Raw genomic sequence first — 15,618 nt, 5'->3', positions numbered from 1 at the left:
TTCTAGCGCACCATTGAAAAGCACGGTAAATGTAATTTACTGTTTTGAAGTGCAACATTCTGGCGCACAGCCGCTATTCAAGTGCAGGGGGAAATTATGGCGCAGGGCGCACTGCCGGTAATTATTTATCACTGTGCCAGAATGTTGCACTTCAAAACGGTAAATTACTTTTACCGTGCTTTTCAGTGGTGCGCCAGAAAGTTTCTAAGCATACTAAGTTATGTGTGTACTTATAGTGACATATCCATTTGCTACAATTTACTCAGTGGTAAGTGTTACTTCGAGGAAAAGAAATGCCAAGAAAACACAGATCTGAAAGTCCTGGCCAAAACAATTAACAAGGAAAGGGGTAGGGGGGAGATACTGGGCTTCAGGAAGGGGGTGAATAGTTGCAGCACTTGGGGGCCTGGAGTATTGGCTGCACTTAGGGGAAAGGAGGGGTTCATTGCCACAATACTGTATGCACTGCAGTCATTAACCCTTCCTGAGCCCCAAGTGCAAAACATTAACTTTGCCGGGTAGACTTATACTTGAGTTAATAAAAAATTTCCAGCTTAAGAGGCATGATTATTGGAGTCGACTTACATGAGGTCGACTTGTATTCGAGTATATGTGGTGTCTGTACTAGGCAGCAGTGTGTGTGTGTGTGTGTGTGTGTGTGTGTGTGTGTGTGTGTGTGTGTGTGTGTGTGTGTGTGTGTGTGTGTGTGTGTGTGTGTGTGTGTCTGTGTGTGTGTGTGTGTCTGTGTGAGAAAATAATTTATGTTCTATATGCAAAACGCATTATGCAATTAAAGCACAGGAAGCTGAAGCAAGTTGATTACCTAACAATTAGGTTTTTTCAGTAAGACAAAGAACAAGGTTTAAGGTACTATAGTTAATAGCATCCAGTCACTGTTCATCATATAGTGATATGTTTCATTGCTTGTTTCTGGCCTATACCGGTACTCACTAACTGGTAGTAAAGTTGCCATGCACAGGCTATAGCCATGCTTATTCCACAATGCCTGCTACTTACCCAGCATAAGTAACAGTAAAACTGCCATGCACTCTCTGAACACAGCAACTTTACTAACAGTTAGGGCCCATTTCCACTATCTGCACATTGCTGCGTTTCCCAATCTCCACATGCAAATTTGGATGGAAAAACGCAGCCTATTGAAATCTATAACCTGCCATCCGATTTGCATGTAGGGGAAAAAATTGGCCGGCATGCAGCAACAAAATGGAGAACACATGAAAAATCCTTGCAATTTACATTGATCTCTATGGCGGAGCCCTTTTTACCTGTTTCGGCCTGAATGCTGATGGGCGAGTGAATGGGTACTAATAGGCATACGAGAGGAATCGGTGCGGGAGACTTGGGTGCAGGATACAGCCGGTATATGGCTGATCCTGCTGCTGCACACGTTCCCGGCCACATTAAATACTATTCCCCCTCCAGGCCGCCATGGATGGTGGGGAATGAAATAATTCAGCTTCCAGCAATTGCTGGAGGCCTAATTATAGTGTTTTAAAAGTAACTGCAGCTCCGTCTTCTGATGGCGCCGAAGTTACTCCCTGTGCGCTGCTATAGCCCTAATTCCTGTTACTGCCTATGTTGGCACCGGCTGAGCCCAAGTCTCCTGCACTGGAATAGCAGTGTTCGACTAATAGGTATTCGGGCTGAATGCGGATGTGTAGGTGGGTGACTGGGTGACACCAGCTAGGCTCCTGGGGGGTACTCACTTTGGTAGAGGGAAGCCTCAGGGTCCCAATGAGACTTCCCCCTCCGCTGTAGCTGCAGGCAATCCAGCGCTGGCACCCCCGAAGTGTCCCGCAATCCAGGCTCAACAAGCCTGATAAGGCTATTATATTGAGGAACTCAGCACGGAGATAGGTGGAAATAGCCGATCTCTGTCAGGTCCGCTCTACTACGCAGGCACAGGAGACTTGTGTCTGCACAGTAGAGCAGCCCGACAGCGATCAGCTATTTCCGCCTATCTCCGAGCAGAGAGCCGATACTGCGCCTGCGCTGGAGCCGGGAAGGTAAATATTTACATCCCCACCGTTCCGGGAATTTTTTCGCTGCCGCCGTGGGACACAGGAGGACGGGGAAAGCCTCGATAGGATCCGGAAGCTTCCCCCACCCGAGTTGAGTACCCCCCAGGGGAACTTTTTCTCATTACGGGTTTTCTTTAATCCCGTTCCAACACTTGCATTACTTTGGTAACTTGAGTTGTACTAAATGTGCAATGCTCACTAACCTTGTCAGCACAATTAACAGTAAAATTGCCATGCACTTCTTGCACCTTGGGACTTTACAAGACTTTTGTTAATATGCCCTTTTGTTCCTGTCCATACATTAAAAAAAATATGAAAGTAAGCTACATGAAAATGGATGAAATTTAAGTACAGGTAGTCAAAAGAAGTAGTTAGTAGTATTGGCAGTGGTAATAGTAGTGGCAGAGTGGTTGCAGTGGATAATTATTTGCCTCGCAGTGTTGGAGTGCCCGGCTCAAATCTTGGCTAGGAGGACACTATCTGCATGGAGTTTGTATTTTCTCTGGCGTGTTTGTGTAGGTTTTCGCTGGGCATTTCACATTACTCCCAAAAACTTACTGGGCTTAGACTAAGTAAGGGACATTAGACTATGGCTATCATAGACATTACATGGAGAGCTCCTCTAAGAGACTGACATGACAATTTACTCTGTTAATTTGCTGAAGATGTCAGTGCTATAGAAATACATACAGAAGTAATAGAAATGGTAAGACAGCAGCATCACCCCATTCAACCCGCTCAGTCCCTCCATTGGCTTCCTATCACACAAAGGATACATTTGGAGATCCTAAGCCTCACTGACAAAGCACCCTACAGTCTCACCCCTCCATACTTAACTACAGATGTTTCCAGATACTGCCCTGGACACAATGTTCACTCTACTAACAACATTATTCTCTCCTTCTCTCTAGTCCCTTTTCTCATTGGTGTATAAAAGATTTCTAATCATTCCTCTGGAACTCCCTTCCAAAATGTGTTCGCCACTCACCCCCACTGGCTATCTTTAGATGGAACCTGAAAACTGACCCTTTCAGGCACGCATTTCATATTACCTAGTAGTAGTCACCAACCATCTACTTGTACACTTAGATTGTAAGCCCACTTGGGCAGGATTCTTTTTATGTGTTATTACTGCTGAGTAACCTGTTATATTTCCACCTTTAAAGGGGCACTATGGGAATAATTGTAACAATCAAAATATGTGCAGACATACAGTATATAAATAAGAAGTATGTTTCTTCCAGAGTAAAATGAGCCATAAATTACTTTCTTCCTATGTTGCTGTCACTTACAGTAGGTAGTAGAAATCTGACAGAAGCGACAGGTTTTGGACTAGTCCAATGATCTGCAAACTTGGCTCTCCAGCTGTTAAGGAACTACTACTACTACTACTACTACCACAATGCGTTTGCCTTTATGAATCATTACTGTGGCTGTCAGACTCTTGCAATGCATTGTGGGAGTGGGACTTGTAGTTCCTTTACAGCTGGAGAGCTAAGTTTGCAGATCACTGGACTAGTCCATCTCTTCATGGGGATTCTCAGGAATTTATTTATTTTCAAAAGCACTTAGTGAATGGCAGTTGCTCTGTCCAACTGCCAAAAAAACTGTGTAGCGAGCAGGGAAGCTGGCCAGCATCATTGTTTAAATCCATTTTAACCACTTGAGGACCCACCCTTTACCCCCCCTTAAGGACCAGCGCTGTTTGTTGGGATCTGTGCTGGGTGGGCTCTGCAGCCCCCAGCACAGATCAGGGTGCACGCAGAGCGATCAGATCGCCCCCCTTTTTTCCCCCCTATGGGGATGATGTGCAGGGGGGGTCTGATCGCTCCTGCCTGCAGGCATGTTGCGGGGGGAGCACCTCAAAGCCCCCCTCCGCGGCGAAATTCCCCCCCCTCCCTCTCCTACCTTTCCCCCCTGGTGATCCGGGCTGCACAGGACGCTATCCGTCCTGTGCAGCCAGTGACAGGACGTCCCCTGTCACATGGCGGCGATCCCCGGCCGCTGATTGGCCGGGGATCGCCGATCTGCCTTACGGCGCTGCCGCGCAGCAGCGCCGTACAATGTAAACAAAGCAGATTATTTCCGCTTGTGTTTACATTTAGCCTGCGAGCCGCCATCGGCGGCCCGCAGGCTATTCACGGAGCCCCCCGCCGTGAATTGACAGGAAGCAGCCGCTCGCGCGAGCGGCTGCTTCCTGATTAATCAGCCTGCAGCTGGCGACGCAGAACTGCGTCGCTGGTCCTGCAGCTGCCACTTTGCCGACGCACGGTATAAGCGTGCGGTCGGCAAGTGGTTAAGGAATATCTTTCTAAAAAATAAAAGCCTAGCTGAGAATCCCCTATGAAGAGATGGACTAGTCCAAAACCTGTCACTTCTGTCAGATTTCTACTACCTACTGTAAGTGACAGCAACATAGTAGAAAAATAATTTATGGCTCATTTTACTCTGGAAAAAAACATACTTCTTATTTGTCTATGTTGCCACATATTTAAAAGTTTGCAATTTTTCGCCATAGTGCCCATTTAAATATGGTGCATCTCTAATCTGTTCATTCATTTAACTGTAACCCAATTGCCACTGTCTATACTCTGTATTCTCTATTGTAAAGCACCACAGAAGATCCTAGCGCTATATAAATCTAAAATAATTATAATTATAATAATTTAGCCAAATTGTAGTCAGAGTAACCAGTACACAAGCCAAGAAAGCCTTCAGTAGATTAAAAGATATGACTGAGTACTGTGGACTTCGTTCTTTTATGACAATGTATAAATGTAACTGAAAAGACAACACGAAGCTAATCCCCGAAAAGTAAAGGACTTGATTTTTCTGCTTAAAGAGAATCTGTACTCTGAAATTCTTACAATAAAAAGCATACCATTCTATTCATTATGTGCTCCTGGTCCCCTCTGTGCTGTTTCTGCCATTCTCTGCTGCAAACCTGGCTTGTAATTGCCAGTTTTAGGCAGTGTTTACAAACAAACTAACCAGCTTCTAATAGGCTCAGCTAAGCAGAGTGTGTTAGTCACACAGAGCCTGCAGGGGGTGTGTACAGCTTCTAGCTAATCACAAGCAGCCCTGCACATTCCAGTCTGACTGCCTCAGCCTGACTGTGCCGACTATAGAGAGAAGATTAGATCATATAACAGAGATAACACAGCTACTGTGCAATTAGGAAAAGCTGCAGTAAGCCAGACCACATTAGAAAAGGCATAGGAACTTATAGCATAGAAGAAATAAAGATAAACAATTTGTTACAGAGTCTCTTTAAGGATCAATTCAAGAAACAGCTAAACTGGCCCATTAGCAAAACTAAAATCTTCAGGCTGAATTCTTCACAATGGCTAAAAAATCACTTTTACCCTAAATGACAATTACAGATGAAACTCGAAGCGGCAATATAAAAACGGCTATTCAATATGTGCAATTCTCTGCCCTTAAATGTTTGGTGAAATTGGCAGCTATTTAGCGGAATCCAGGTGAAATGTGACCAAGGTGTGTATGCCGTAATTCTGATCTGTCAGTCTCTCCTTTGTCCGGGGATACTTTGGTATTAAATGTCTGTTTCCCACAATCCACAGGCACCAAGGAAAACATGTGGAATGAAAGCCATGTAACATTATCATAAAACTGGTAGAAGGAACATAGTTATGATGGCTTTTATTAAACACGTTTTCAGGTTAACCTGTTGGGTTCCTTTTATAGAACTGCTTTCTACTGCAGTCAGTGTAGAAGTGAGTCCCGCAAAATGAAAACATGATATTCGGTAAGGCTAAGCAGCCAGTCAAAATGTTGCCCTTTCTCTCGTGATCAGGGCTGGTTTTAGTAACAATTGGTCCCCCAGGCAACATATCCCTGGGAGCCCCTGACAAATTTCCCCAAATCCCTTTATGAATGTATTTAGAGGGGGGAAAAAGACTTTTAAGGGGACTAGTAAATGAAAGTCTACCATAAGACATGAATAGGACAATAGGGGTTACATGAAACATACAAAAGAACAACTTTATTGACATACACAGTTAAAACAGCACACAACAGCATTTGACCTAAAATACTGCTACCATGACATAAATACATATTTTTTATTAATCTCATGACATATTAATAATCAATGTACATGTCGGGTGTGTATATTAATGACAAATGTATAATATCTGGTATACAATTTTGAATATCCATTTCAGGAGACAAACATATTGAAACAGTTGCGTAGCAATGGGGGTGCAGAGGTTGCGACCGCATTGGGACCCTTGGGCCAGAGGGGCCCACTAGAGGCCCTCCTTCATCCATCTTATTAGCATTTTATTGGTGTTATGCTGGTAATGAACACCTCTAGATGTGCATTGAATAGTGGAAATCCTTAACAAGCTATTTTCTTAGGCCCGGTTCACATTTGCGAACCGGCCAAATCTGGCCATCAGGATCAGGTAAAACTGTCAGTTTTTACAGCCAGTGTGCTGTAAACTGTCAGTTTTCTATTTGTTCCTATGTAGCTGCAAAACTTTCAGTTTTCGTTCCACTGGGCAAAACAGGCTGGGAAATTAGGTCCTGCTACATTTTTTCGTCCATTGAGTGGAATGGACAACATCCAATGTTTTAACATTGGATCCGTTCACAAACCGGTCCGTTTGTACAGTATACGTTCCACTCCCATTCTGCTCACTGCTAATGTGAACCGGGCCTTACTCTGATTACACCTCTCTGGCACGCAGCTGTCCTCAGTAGGATTTTGGGGCTTCATATAAACAAGAGTGCTTGGGGCCTCATGTAAAACTTACAGCGGGGGCCTCAATCTCCTTAGTCACGCCACTGTATTGAAAAGTCTCTGAATACAAGGGATGTGAATTTTATAGAGGCCCGACATATGTAGACTCAACACGTTTCATGTAAAATGATTTTACTTCTTCAGGAGAAATGTCTCAGAGTACTTAAAAGGTAAAACCTGTGAACAACAGAATAAAAATAAGTGAAATAACCCTATAAAGACAAAGGATCACATTCAGCATAATAACCAGGTAAGTTGCATTTGAAAAAGTTTTCTTTCATGTAAAAATGCAGTCACCTCTAAATATTAAACAAAAAAAGTTTAAAGAGAGTCTGAAGCTAATTAAAATACTTATTTTTACCTGCTATTTATGTTAAGCAATATGAGCAGTGCTGAAACGCTGCATTACAGAGGTAGAATGAGGCCTTTATAACCCCCAAATCCTGGGGCACGACTTTACAGGTCGTGGATTTTGCTGCCCGGGAGGCAGAGCTTTGCGCTGTAGCTCTGCCTCTACTGGAGACAATCTCTGCAGATCTCCGACTCTCCCCTCTCAGTGATAGAAGAATGAGAGGGGCAGGGAGAGGCAGTGATCGGTAGAGATTGACTCCAGTAGAGTCAGAGCTACAGCGCAAAGCTCTGCCTCTACCAGGAGGCGCTCCCCAATTTTTGCCCAGTGGATTTGAAAGACCTCATTCTGCCGTGGGAATGCGGCGTTTCACCTTTGCTCATATTGCTTAACATAAATAGCAGGTAAAAAGAAGTATTTTAATTGGCTTAAGACTCTTTAAATGTCACAAATGTACAAAGACTCCAGCCTCATCTGACTACGGCATAGTACAGTTATGACTGCACTTGTACCCTGAAAGGAAAGGGTTTTGTGAGCCAGGGAAGGTTAGCTCTATAATTTATCATCAGTTTCTGTGGGTGGGGCTTCTACTCGGCTCAGCATCATCAAGAATCTGTAAGGGGGAGGGCACAAAGTGAACTTTCTGGGAAGATTGCTGCCTGCAGCTCTGTAAGTATGAGCCACAGGAAAAGATTGACAAAGCATGTGTTTATCTGCATAGAAGTTCCTTTCACGGGCCTAAAGATCACCCCTGTGACCCCTGCCATCTCAGGGAGGCCCAGAGGCTTTTGGGGACCCTCCTCCTCCCTCTCACCAACCACAAGTGCAGCCACCTAGCAAAAAACCTCCCCATTTGTTTACAAAAAACATCCTTGCCACCTCCTCCTGCCTTGCTGAGTAGCAGGAGCGTATGTAATCTTTTCCTACTTTCAGACGTTGCTTCACAGCAGAACACTCTCTGCTGCCATTCTTTGTCTCCCAATCACATGACGAAGGGGGCCCCATGCTATCATTTTGTATAGGGATCCCATCCAGTCTAGTTACACCCCTGACCTGGCTCCTTTATTAGCTCATATTAAATAAAATATTTCCAAAGACTTGGTCAACAACTCCTTCACCACCAGCCACTTCTTGAACCACATATTTTTGGAGTAGCAACCTCCAAACCTTTCATAAAGGTGTGTCTGTCCCCTGATACTTTGCCTACTCTCTGTATGGTGAGGCATCTAGCAGGAAGTGGAAGCTGCTGCTTTCCCAGAAGACTGCACACCTACCCTATAAAACACACTTCTGACATTTCCAGGAGGTAGGATAGTACGATTTCCTTTTTGCCTGTTTTTGTACTGTTGTTGTCTGATAAAGATATTCTAAGTGCAATAACTAGTCATCATGAAAAGGTCACACCAATAAAATACGAGATCTGCACATTAGTGCAAGCTTCAGATTCCCAGGAAATTCTGAGGTCATGTTTGCATCACATGTAACAAACATCACGCATTGTATGAAGCTGAAAATTCCCCTACCTGTCAAGACTTGCATTGTTTAGGAGGAACTCCAAGCAAGATCATGTGATTATGTGGAGAACATGATTTTAGTGTGAGAGACAGCTATGCTATGGAGGGGCTTACACTGGAATGGAACCCTTTTGTGTGTACTAGATAATGTAAACCAAAGTGTTAGCAACAAATCTGAATTTCCTGGGTTGAAGAATCAGCATGCTGTAGTTTGCAGTGGAAGGGAAACCAATGCAACAGAGGAATATTGGGTTCTGCTTCCAGGTCCAATTTACTGCTCACAGTAAATAAGTAATGGGATCAAAATATCCCTTTACCAGCTTACAAAGGAGATTGATTCCCAACACTACTGGATGGTTTGAATAAGAGGCTTTGCTAGGGCTGTTGCCACCCAATGCGGTAAATCATGGTGTCAACTCCTCCTCCCCTAAGAGCCATCTCCTGTCCTGTAGCAGACCAGCAATGTGTCTGTACAGATCCCGGCAAAAACTGTCTCTATGCTACATATACTGCAATGTATGTCCTACTGTCGAATGCTTGGGTAGGGACCATGGTTGAACCAGGAAACATTTTTGCACTCCATGGCTGAATATGCATTTGCAAATGTACAGAACTAATCCTGTTTTCTATTGATAGTTAGATATACAGTGTTTTTTGCAGGCCTGCTGGAGGTGACCCAGATTTTAGTTTTTTCCTAATTGCCTGAATGTCTCCCTCGGTATAGCTGATAAGGCATGTCCAGAGACTCACAGTGTTTAGGAAGGGAAAAAGTCAAAGGAGCAGAAGACCATGTACATCACCAGGCCACAACTTAAGAACTTCAAGAATGAATATTGTTAAGACTCTCTTCTGGGTGATTATGACTTTCACACCCTCATAAACCTCCACCCAAACATAATTTTGTGTTAGTTGGAACTCTAATTTTGGCAACATCTTTAAAATAAACTTGAGGTGAAATAAAAGTAATAATACATACCAACCTTGATGTTCTATGGCCTCTTTAGACCCCTCCAGGCTACTTCTTTCATGCAGCTATCACTCTGTCTTAATGTTAGGCCTGTAGGAATATCTACTCACGAATCAGTTCCAATGCCCCAATCTACCTCCACACGCTTCACCCTGTGTGGCGCGTCCCCGCTTGAACGAGAGGTGAGAAAACAACACATACCCAACTTTGGTTACACCCAGGCCTTTAGTGTGCAAGGTATTGGAGCTAAATGCAGGGTGAGCAAATAAACTACTAGGTCTAAACAAGAACACAGAGTAGCAAAGTCCAGCAACAGTCCAGGGTCATACACGGGTAAACAGAGATATCGCAGTACAGGAGAGATGTCAAAGAACGTATCCGAGGTCAAACCAGGCAGCAAACAGTCGTTACGATAATCCCGGCAATAGGTCAGTTCAGGCAGCAGACAAGGGAGGTCCAGTAAACAAGCAGAGGTCGAAATCCAGATAATCCAATATAATCCAATATAACAAGAGCAGGTATACATAGCAACCAGCAAGCTAGAGCTGTCACGAGCAACATGCAACTGTCACAGCAAGGTTTAAATACTGACAGCATCCAATCAGTGGCCCGTCACATGCACACAACAGCCAATCACATGCAGGCATTAATCCTGTTTATGTGTCAGCTGACAGAGAGATCAGCTGACACAGGTGGCAATGCATGTCAGCTGACTAATCAGTACTGACCAGCAAAACATCCTGACTGTTTTTCAGCTTTAGCATACTGGTTAAAGGGTACCTTAACTGTGGGGGAGTGAAAAAATCACTTACCTGGGGCTTTCCCAAGCCTCCTGTAGCCGTCCTCTGCCTGCGCCGGTCCTTCGGTGCCCTCCTGTCTCCCTCCGCGGCTAAGTTTAGTTTTCGGTCGACTGCCAGTCGTTCTCCGGCAAAGCGTCCTCTTCTTCCGCATTCCCCGCCGTAAAGAGCCGCAAAGCACGTCCGCATGACGCGTCTTGCGTCAAGCGGACGCACTTTACGGTGCTTTACGGCGGGGAATGTGGAAGAAGAAGATGCTTTGCTGGAGGACGACTGGTAGTCAGCCAAAAACGAAACTTAGCCGCGGAGGGAGACCGGAGGGAGACCGGAGGGCACCGAAGGACCGGCGCGGGCACAGGACGGCTGCAGGAGGCTTGGGAAAGCCCCAGGTAAGCGAATTTTTCTTTTCCCCCACAGTTAAGGTTCCCTTTAAGGGCATTGCCTCCAACATGAGAGACCAGGGTTCAATCCCAGCCAGGGTCAGCATCCATTATTTTATATTTATTAAATAAAACCCCTGCTAAGTGTCAGCTGACTATCCTGTCAGCCGACACTACCTCTGTCGCCGCCTCAGACCATACTGCGGCCTAGAGGAGTGAGACATCTGCCCACCAGTATGCGCAGAGCCATCACCAGCGGTAGACGGCTGCCGACATGCAGAAGTGCCAGGATGCGACCCGCTCTTGACAGAGATGGCCACGTTGCTGGATCCCGGAGGTAAGTCCCTTACACTTAATACTGTATGTCCCATTTTTGAGTTCCGGTCAGGATGCATACACCATCCATACCCACTCCCTCTCTGTACTTGCTTTCACATGGCTGTATAGTAGCCATCACAGGAGGTTTGAGGCATGCATATTTATTATTATTGTTTATTTATATAGTGCCAACATCTTCCATAGCGCTGTACATAGTACAAAACAAATATTGGGGAACAAATATACATAAGAAATTCAAGATACTGTACAGTCATAACATTCAATAGTAGAAATACAAATTACATATATAGTTAATATGTAGATTGAGATAAAGTTGGTTCATATGGTAAATTACAGAAGTATGAGAAATACTAGGAGAAGGTCCCTGCCCTTGCGAGCTTACAATCTAGAGGGTAGTGGGGAGGAAACAATAGGGAAAGAGACAAAGGAGTTAAATTAATGGGTGAGGCAGTGAACTTTTAGTGCTACCTATAGCAAATCAGTTCCTTTTCTTTGCGGACTATGCATGCCCAGGACACAGCCGTGCAAGAGCATGATACACAGGGGTTCATGGACTGTACTGTGCATGCACCAGGCTCCAAATGGCCCCAGTCTTGGCCAGGAAAGAGCATACAGTAGCAAGTTGGACAGAAGGCCAGACAAAAGAAGCAGCCTTGAGGGGTCAGAAGAGCCTCTGGGACATTGAGGTAAGTATAAACTATTATTACTTTTATTTTTCCTTGAACTTAACACTTGAACTAAAATGTAAATGGCAGGTTTCGGAGGTAGAAGGAAGCTATATCCTCCTAACAACAGGACTGTGTGGATATGAAGGAAGGGAGGTAAGACTGCTTGGTTGATGTAAGAGAAGACATAAAGCTAAGAAAACCATATCCGCAAGGCAGAAATTGTTCAACGTCCATTTTAGATGAATATGGAATAAAATGGGATATTATACCATTTATGGATTGTCTTACAAATCAGTCATAGACAGACTGACAATTGGTGAAACTAGTATTTTTTATAACATTGCATCAGTCTCTAATATTTGCAGTTTACAAACCACACTCTGTATTTTAAGCACTTAACGACCGCCTAACGCCGATAGGCGGCGGCTGGTCGTAAGTGGATTTCCATGGAAACGTTCCATGTCAGTTCATGGAGGGTGTCTCCGTGAACAGCCTGCGAGCCTCCGATCGCAGCTCGCAGGCTAAATGTAAACACGCGGGGAAGAAATCCCCGGTGTTTACAGCGTACGGCATTGCTGTCGCAGCAGCGCCGTAAAGGAGATCGGCGATCCCCAGCCTCTGATTTGCCGGGGATCACTGGCATTTGATAGGCTGAAGCCTATCAGAGGCGTTACAGGACGGATCGCTGTCCTGTACCGCCCATGGGAAGGAGGGGAGGAAGGGAAGGAGAGGGAGGGCGGAATAGCGCTGCGGAGGGGGGCTTTGAGGATCCCCCCCCGCAAGGCACAACAGAGCGGCGGCGATCAGATCCCCCCAACAGGACATCCCCCTAGTAGGGAAAAAAGGTGGGAAGTCTGATTGCCCTGCCTGCAAGGTGATCTGTGCTGTGGGCTGGAGAGCCCACACAGCACAGGTCAGTGAAAACAGCCCCGGTCCTTAAGTGGTTAAACTATGAGCAGAGCAGAGCTAATGACTCTTTGAACTTCCCTGCAATAAAACAAGAAATAAACAAGAAACAGCAAGAGACAGTTTAAAATGAGTGCTTCAGGATACAGCACTGTAGCTGACCAAGCTTGGTCAGAGAGCTCAGAGAAGCTCTTTTGCATAGATAACAACTGAAGTTTCTTAACTCTAACTGTACTTGAAACAACATGAGACTCATGTATGTGCCACTAATGTTCTATTTCTTAGCTATACTACACATACAAATCATTATATCATACGTTTATTTTCCTTTGAGATGCAACTAAATGGTTACTGTATGATCTCAGTGCACCCTGGGAGTACTGCACACCTATTGTGCCATTTTCTATTATGTTCTGACAATTTAAAATTTACATATTAGAGATTTGAATATACAGCTACATTTTATAGCTTTTGCATGTACTATTAGAAGGAAGTTCATGCTGGCATCTCTAAATACCTGCACAGAAAACATATTCATAGCTTGGCAGTTTTGTTCTAAATAAATGTTTATTTTAAAATTAATACAGTAGTGTGTACATTTATGTCTATTTTAACTTTAGTAGGATTCATAAAATAACTGATCATGTGACCCTTTTTTTTGAAAGATTACTATTAATATAGTTCAAATTTGCATACATCATTTGTTTAACAATAGTGATTCTAGAGGTTTGGTTAAATCTACGAGTAATATAATGCCTTGTTCAAATATTCCATCACTGTTTTCTTTCTGAGATCCAGACTCCAGTTCAGCTTCCCTCCTGACCAAGTTTTCCTGCAGGCCTTATTGTCTATTCTGTTGAGCTATTTAAAAAATGTTGAATATCAACAATGGCTTTCAATAGTGCATTGTCAACTTTTGTATGAAGCAATCTTAGCTCAATGAGAAGGTCCCAGAGCTTATGGTTATATCTACTGTGCTGCACAGGATCCTGCTTGAATGTATGTGACTGATAATGGAACAAATTCTATCTCTCTCATTAGATTAAAGCCGCAGTACTGACTGGCCAGCCTCCCAGGACATCTATTAACCAGGGCATAAAGGTAAGTGCAGACTACAGTAGGTGAATTTGCAGCATTTGTCCCCTCAAATGATCTTGCAGTGTTTTTTTTTTAATCTATCAGTTATTTATCTTTTATTTAAAAATTATTTAAAAATATATTCTGTAAATCGATAGTGTTATTTCTTCTGTAATGATTACAATTTTCAAAGGGACTGGATGAGATTTAAAACTGAAATTATTTAACAAAAGGCAACTCCAGTTGCTCAAGGAGTACAAGATTATTACATGAAATGTATCAAATAAATGACATATATGTCCATATAAATAATATAGCAAATAAATACTAAACATATATATATATATATATATATATATATATATAGATATATATATATATATATATATATATTCATTCTCTATTTCTCTATTTCTGCACAAGAAATATTTTATTATGCCTTTTTTGACATATCGTTTATGGGAAGAAAAAGGATTATGTTCTTATATTAGCATACGTATTTTAGTCATTATAATAACCACGGTTATCATTTTAAAACTACCTCTGCTTGCCATGTGATATTATCTATTTTAAAGAACTGTTATTAATCTTTTTAGTTAATTTCATTTACTAATTAAAAAAACATAAAACAGAGATTATACAGGTATTATACAAAAATAAAAGCAAAGTGAATACATTTTTTAAAATGTATTTTTAACAATAATCTCTTTCATTCTGTTTAAACTTTGGAATTAAGACATCTAAATATTTATTTAGAAAAAAAAAAAAAAACACTGAAAATTGGGTATCACGTCGAATGTTGTTAACATTTTTGATAACAAAGTGGACATGTAAATATTTTTAATGGGAGGATACGGCAGGAAAAATGCTGAAGGGAATTTTTCAATTCATTTGCAAGAACGTATTCAATGTACTTACCTTGGCTATATAAATAATGCTGCAAATACGCACACATATACATATATCAATGTATATAAATCACACATATGTAATATAGATTTCATACTGTTATTTATGAAATTACTTGGCCTTCTTGGCTAAAGGTCCTGTTACTTCTTTTTTGCATGAATATGTAACCAAGGTTATAGTAGGACTAATATCAATTTTCCTGCCAGGTCTGCGATAGTAAGTTAAGTTTTCCTACTAAAGAGGGAAAATGTTTAATTAAATCATTTTTAACATGGACCTAATTATTTTTGACAGAACTTAATTAATGTTTCATCACTACCTTGTGTAATTAAGGTTCTTTCAGCAAGACCTTTGGCTGAGTGAAAATATATGACCTTTATCTTTCGTATCATACCTACTTTGACGCGGAGATCTATCATTGTCAACAAATATTATCATTTGATTAACTAGGACAGCCTACTAAATTAATAGAAGGAATTAAACTTGTTTGTTAGTTTTTCTTTTTTACCCTAATAAGTTCCTGGGTTTAATTAGGCTGTAAAGCAAAACGTACCCACGCCACCGTTTCGCTTTTAATTTGCTGAAAAGGTTTCTTTGTATATTAATATTGGCGACAACATTAGATAGCAACTCCTTTCTATTAATCAAGTTGAAGGCACCGCCATTTTTATGTACCGATGTTAAACAGGAAAAAAAAAGATTGTGAACTGGCAAAGTTTCAAGCTCACAGAAAGTAAGTCCATTTACAATGAATTACAATCAGACATAAAAGACAGTTTGGTTATAGTAATTAAAAAAGTTGATTCTTATTTTGAAAAGTTAGTAGACATTTTGCCACATTACCTAGTGCAGTCTTGCTTCATCTTTTCAGTTTTAAAGGATGCAGTAGATGCTGTAGTTTA

At 42.4% G+C, this 15,618-nt stretch overlaps 1 long non-coding RNA gene across 2 annotated transcripts in view; it reads left to right on the top strand.

Annotated features, from left to right (window-relative positions):
- The first annotated feature begins 6,767 nt into the window (after positions 1–6,767).
- The window catches only part of LOC137528293 (uncharacterized), a 74,183-nt gene continuing 65,332 nt past the window's right edge, over positions 6,768–15,618 (top strand). For both annotated transcript variants that reach the window (XR_011023346.1, XR_011023345.1), the window contains exons 1-2: positions 6,768–7,060; positions 13,772–13,831. This is a non-coding gene — a long non-coding RNA (uncharacterized lncRNA). The remainder of the gene's footprint in view (positions 7,061–13,771; positions 13,832–15,618) is intronic.

The sequence above is a fragment of the Hyperolius riggenbachi genome, chromosome 8 (assembly GCF_040937935.1).
Source record: "Hyperolius riggenbachi isolate aHypRig1 chromosome 8, aHypRig1.pri, whole genome shotgun sequence".
NCBI lineage: Eukaryota > Metazoa > Chordata > Amphibia > Anura > Hyperoliidae > Hyperolius > Hyperolius riggenbachi.
The sequence above is the reverse complement of the archived record's forward strand: the minus strand, read 5'-3'. Positions and strand labels throughout refer to the sequence as shown.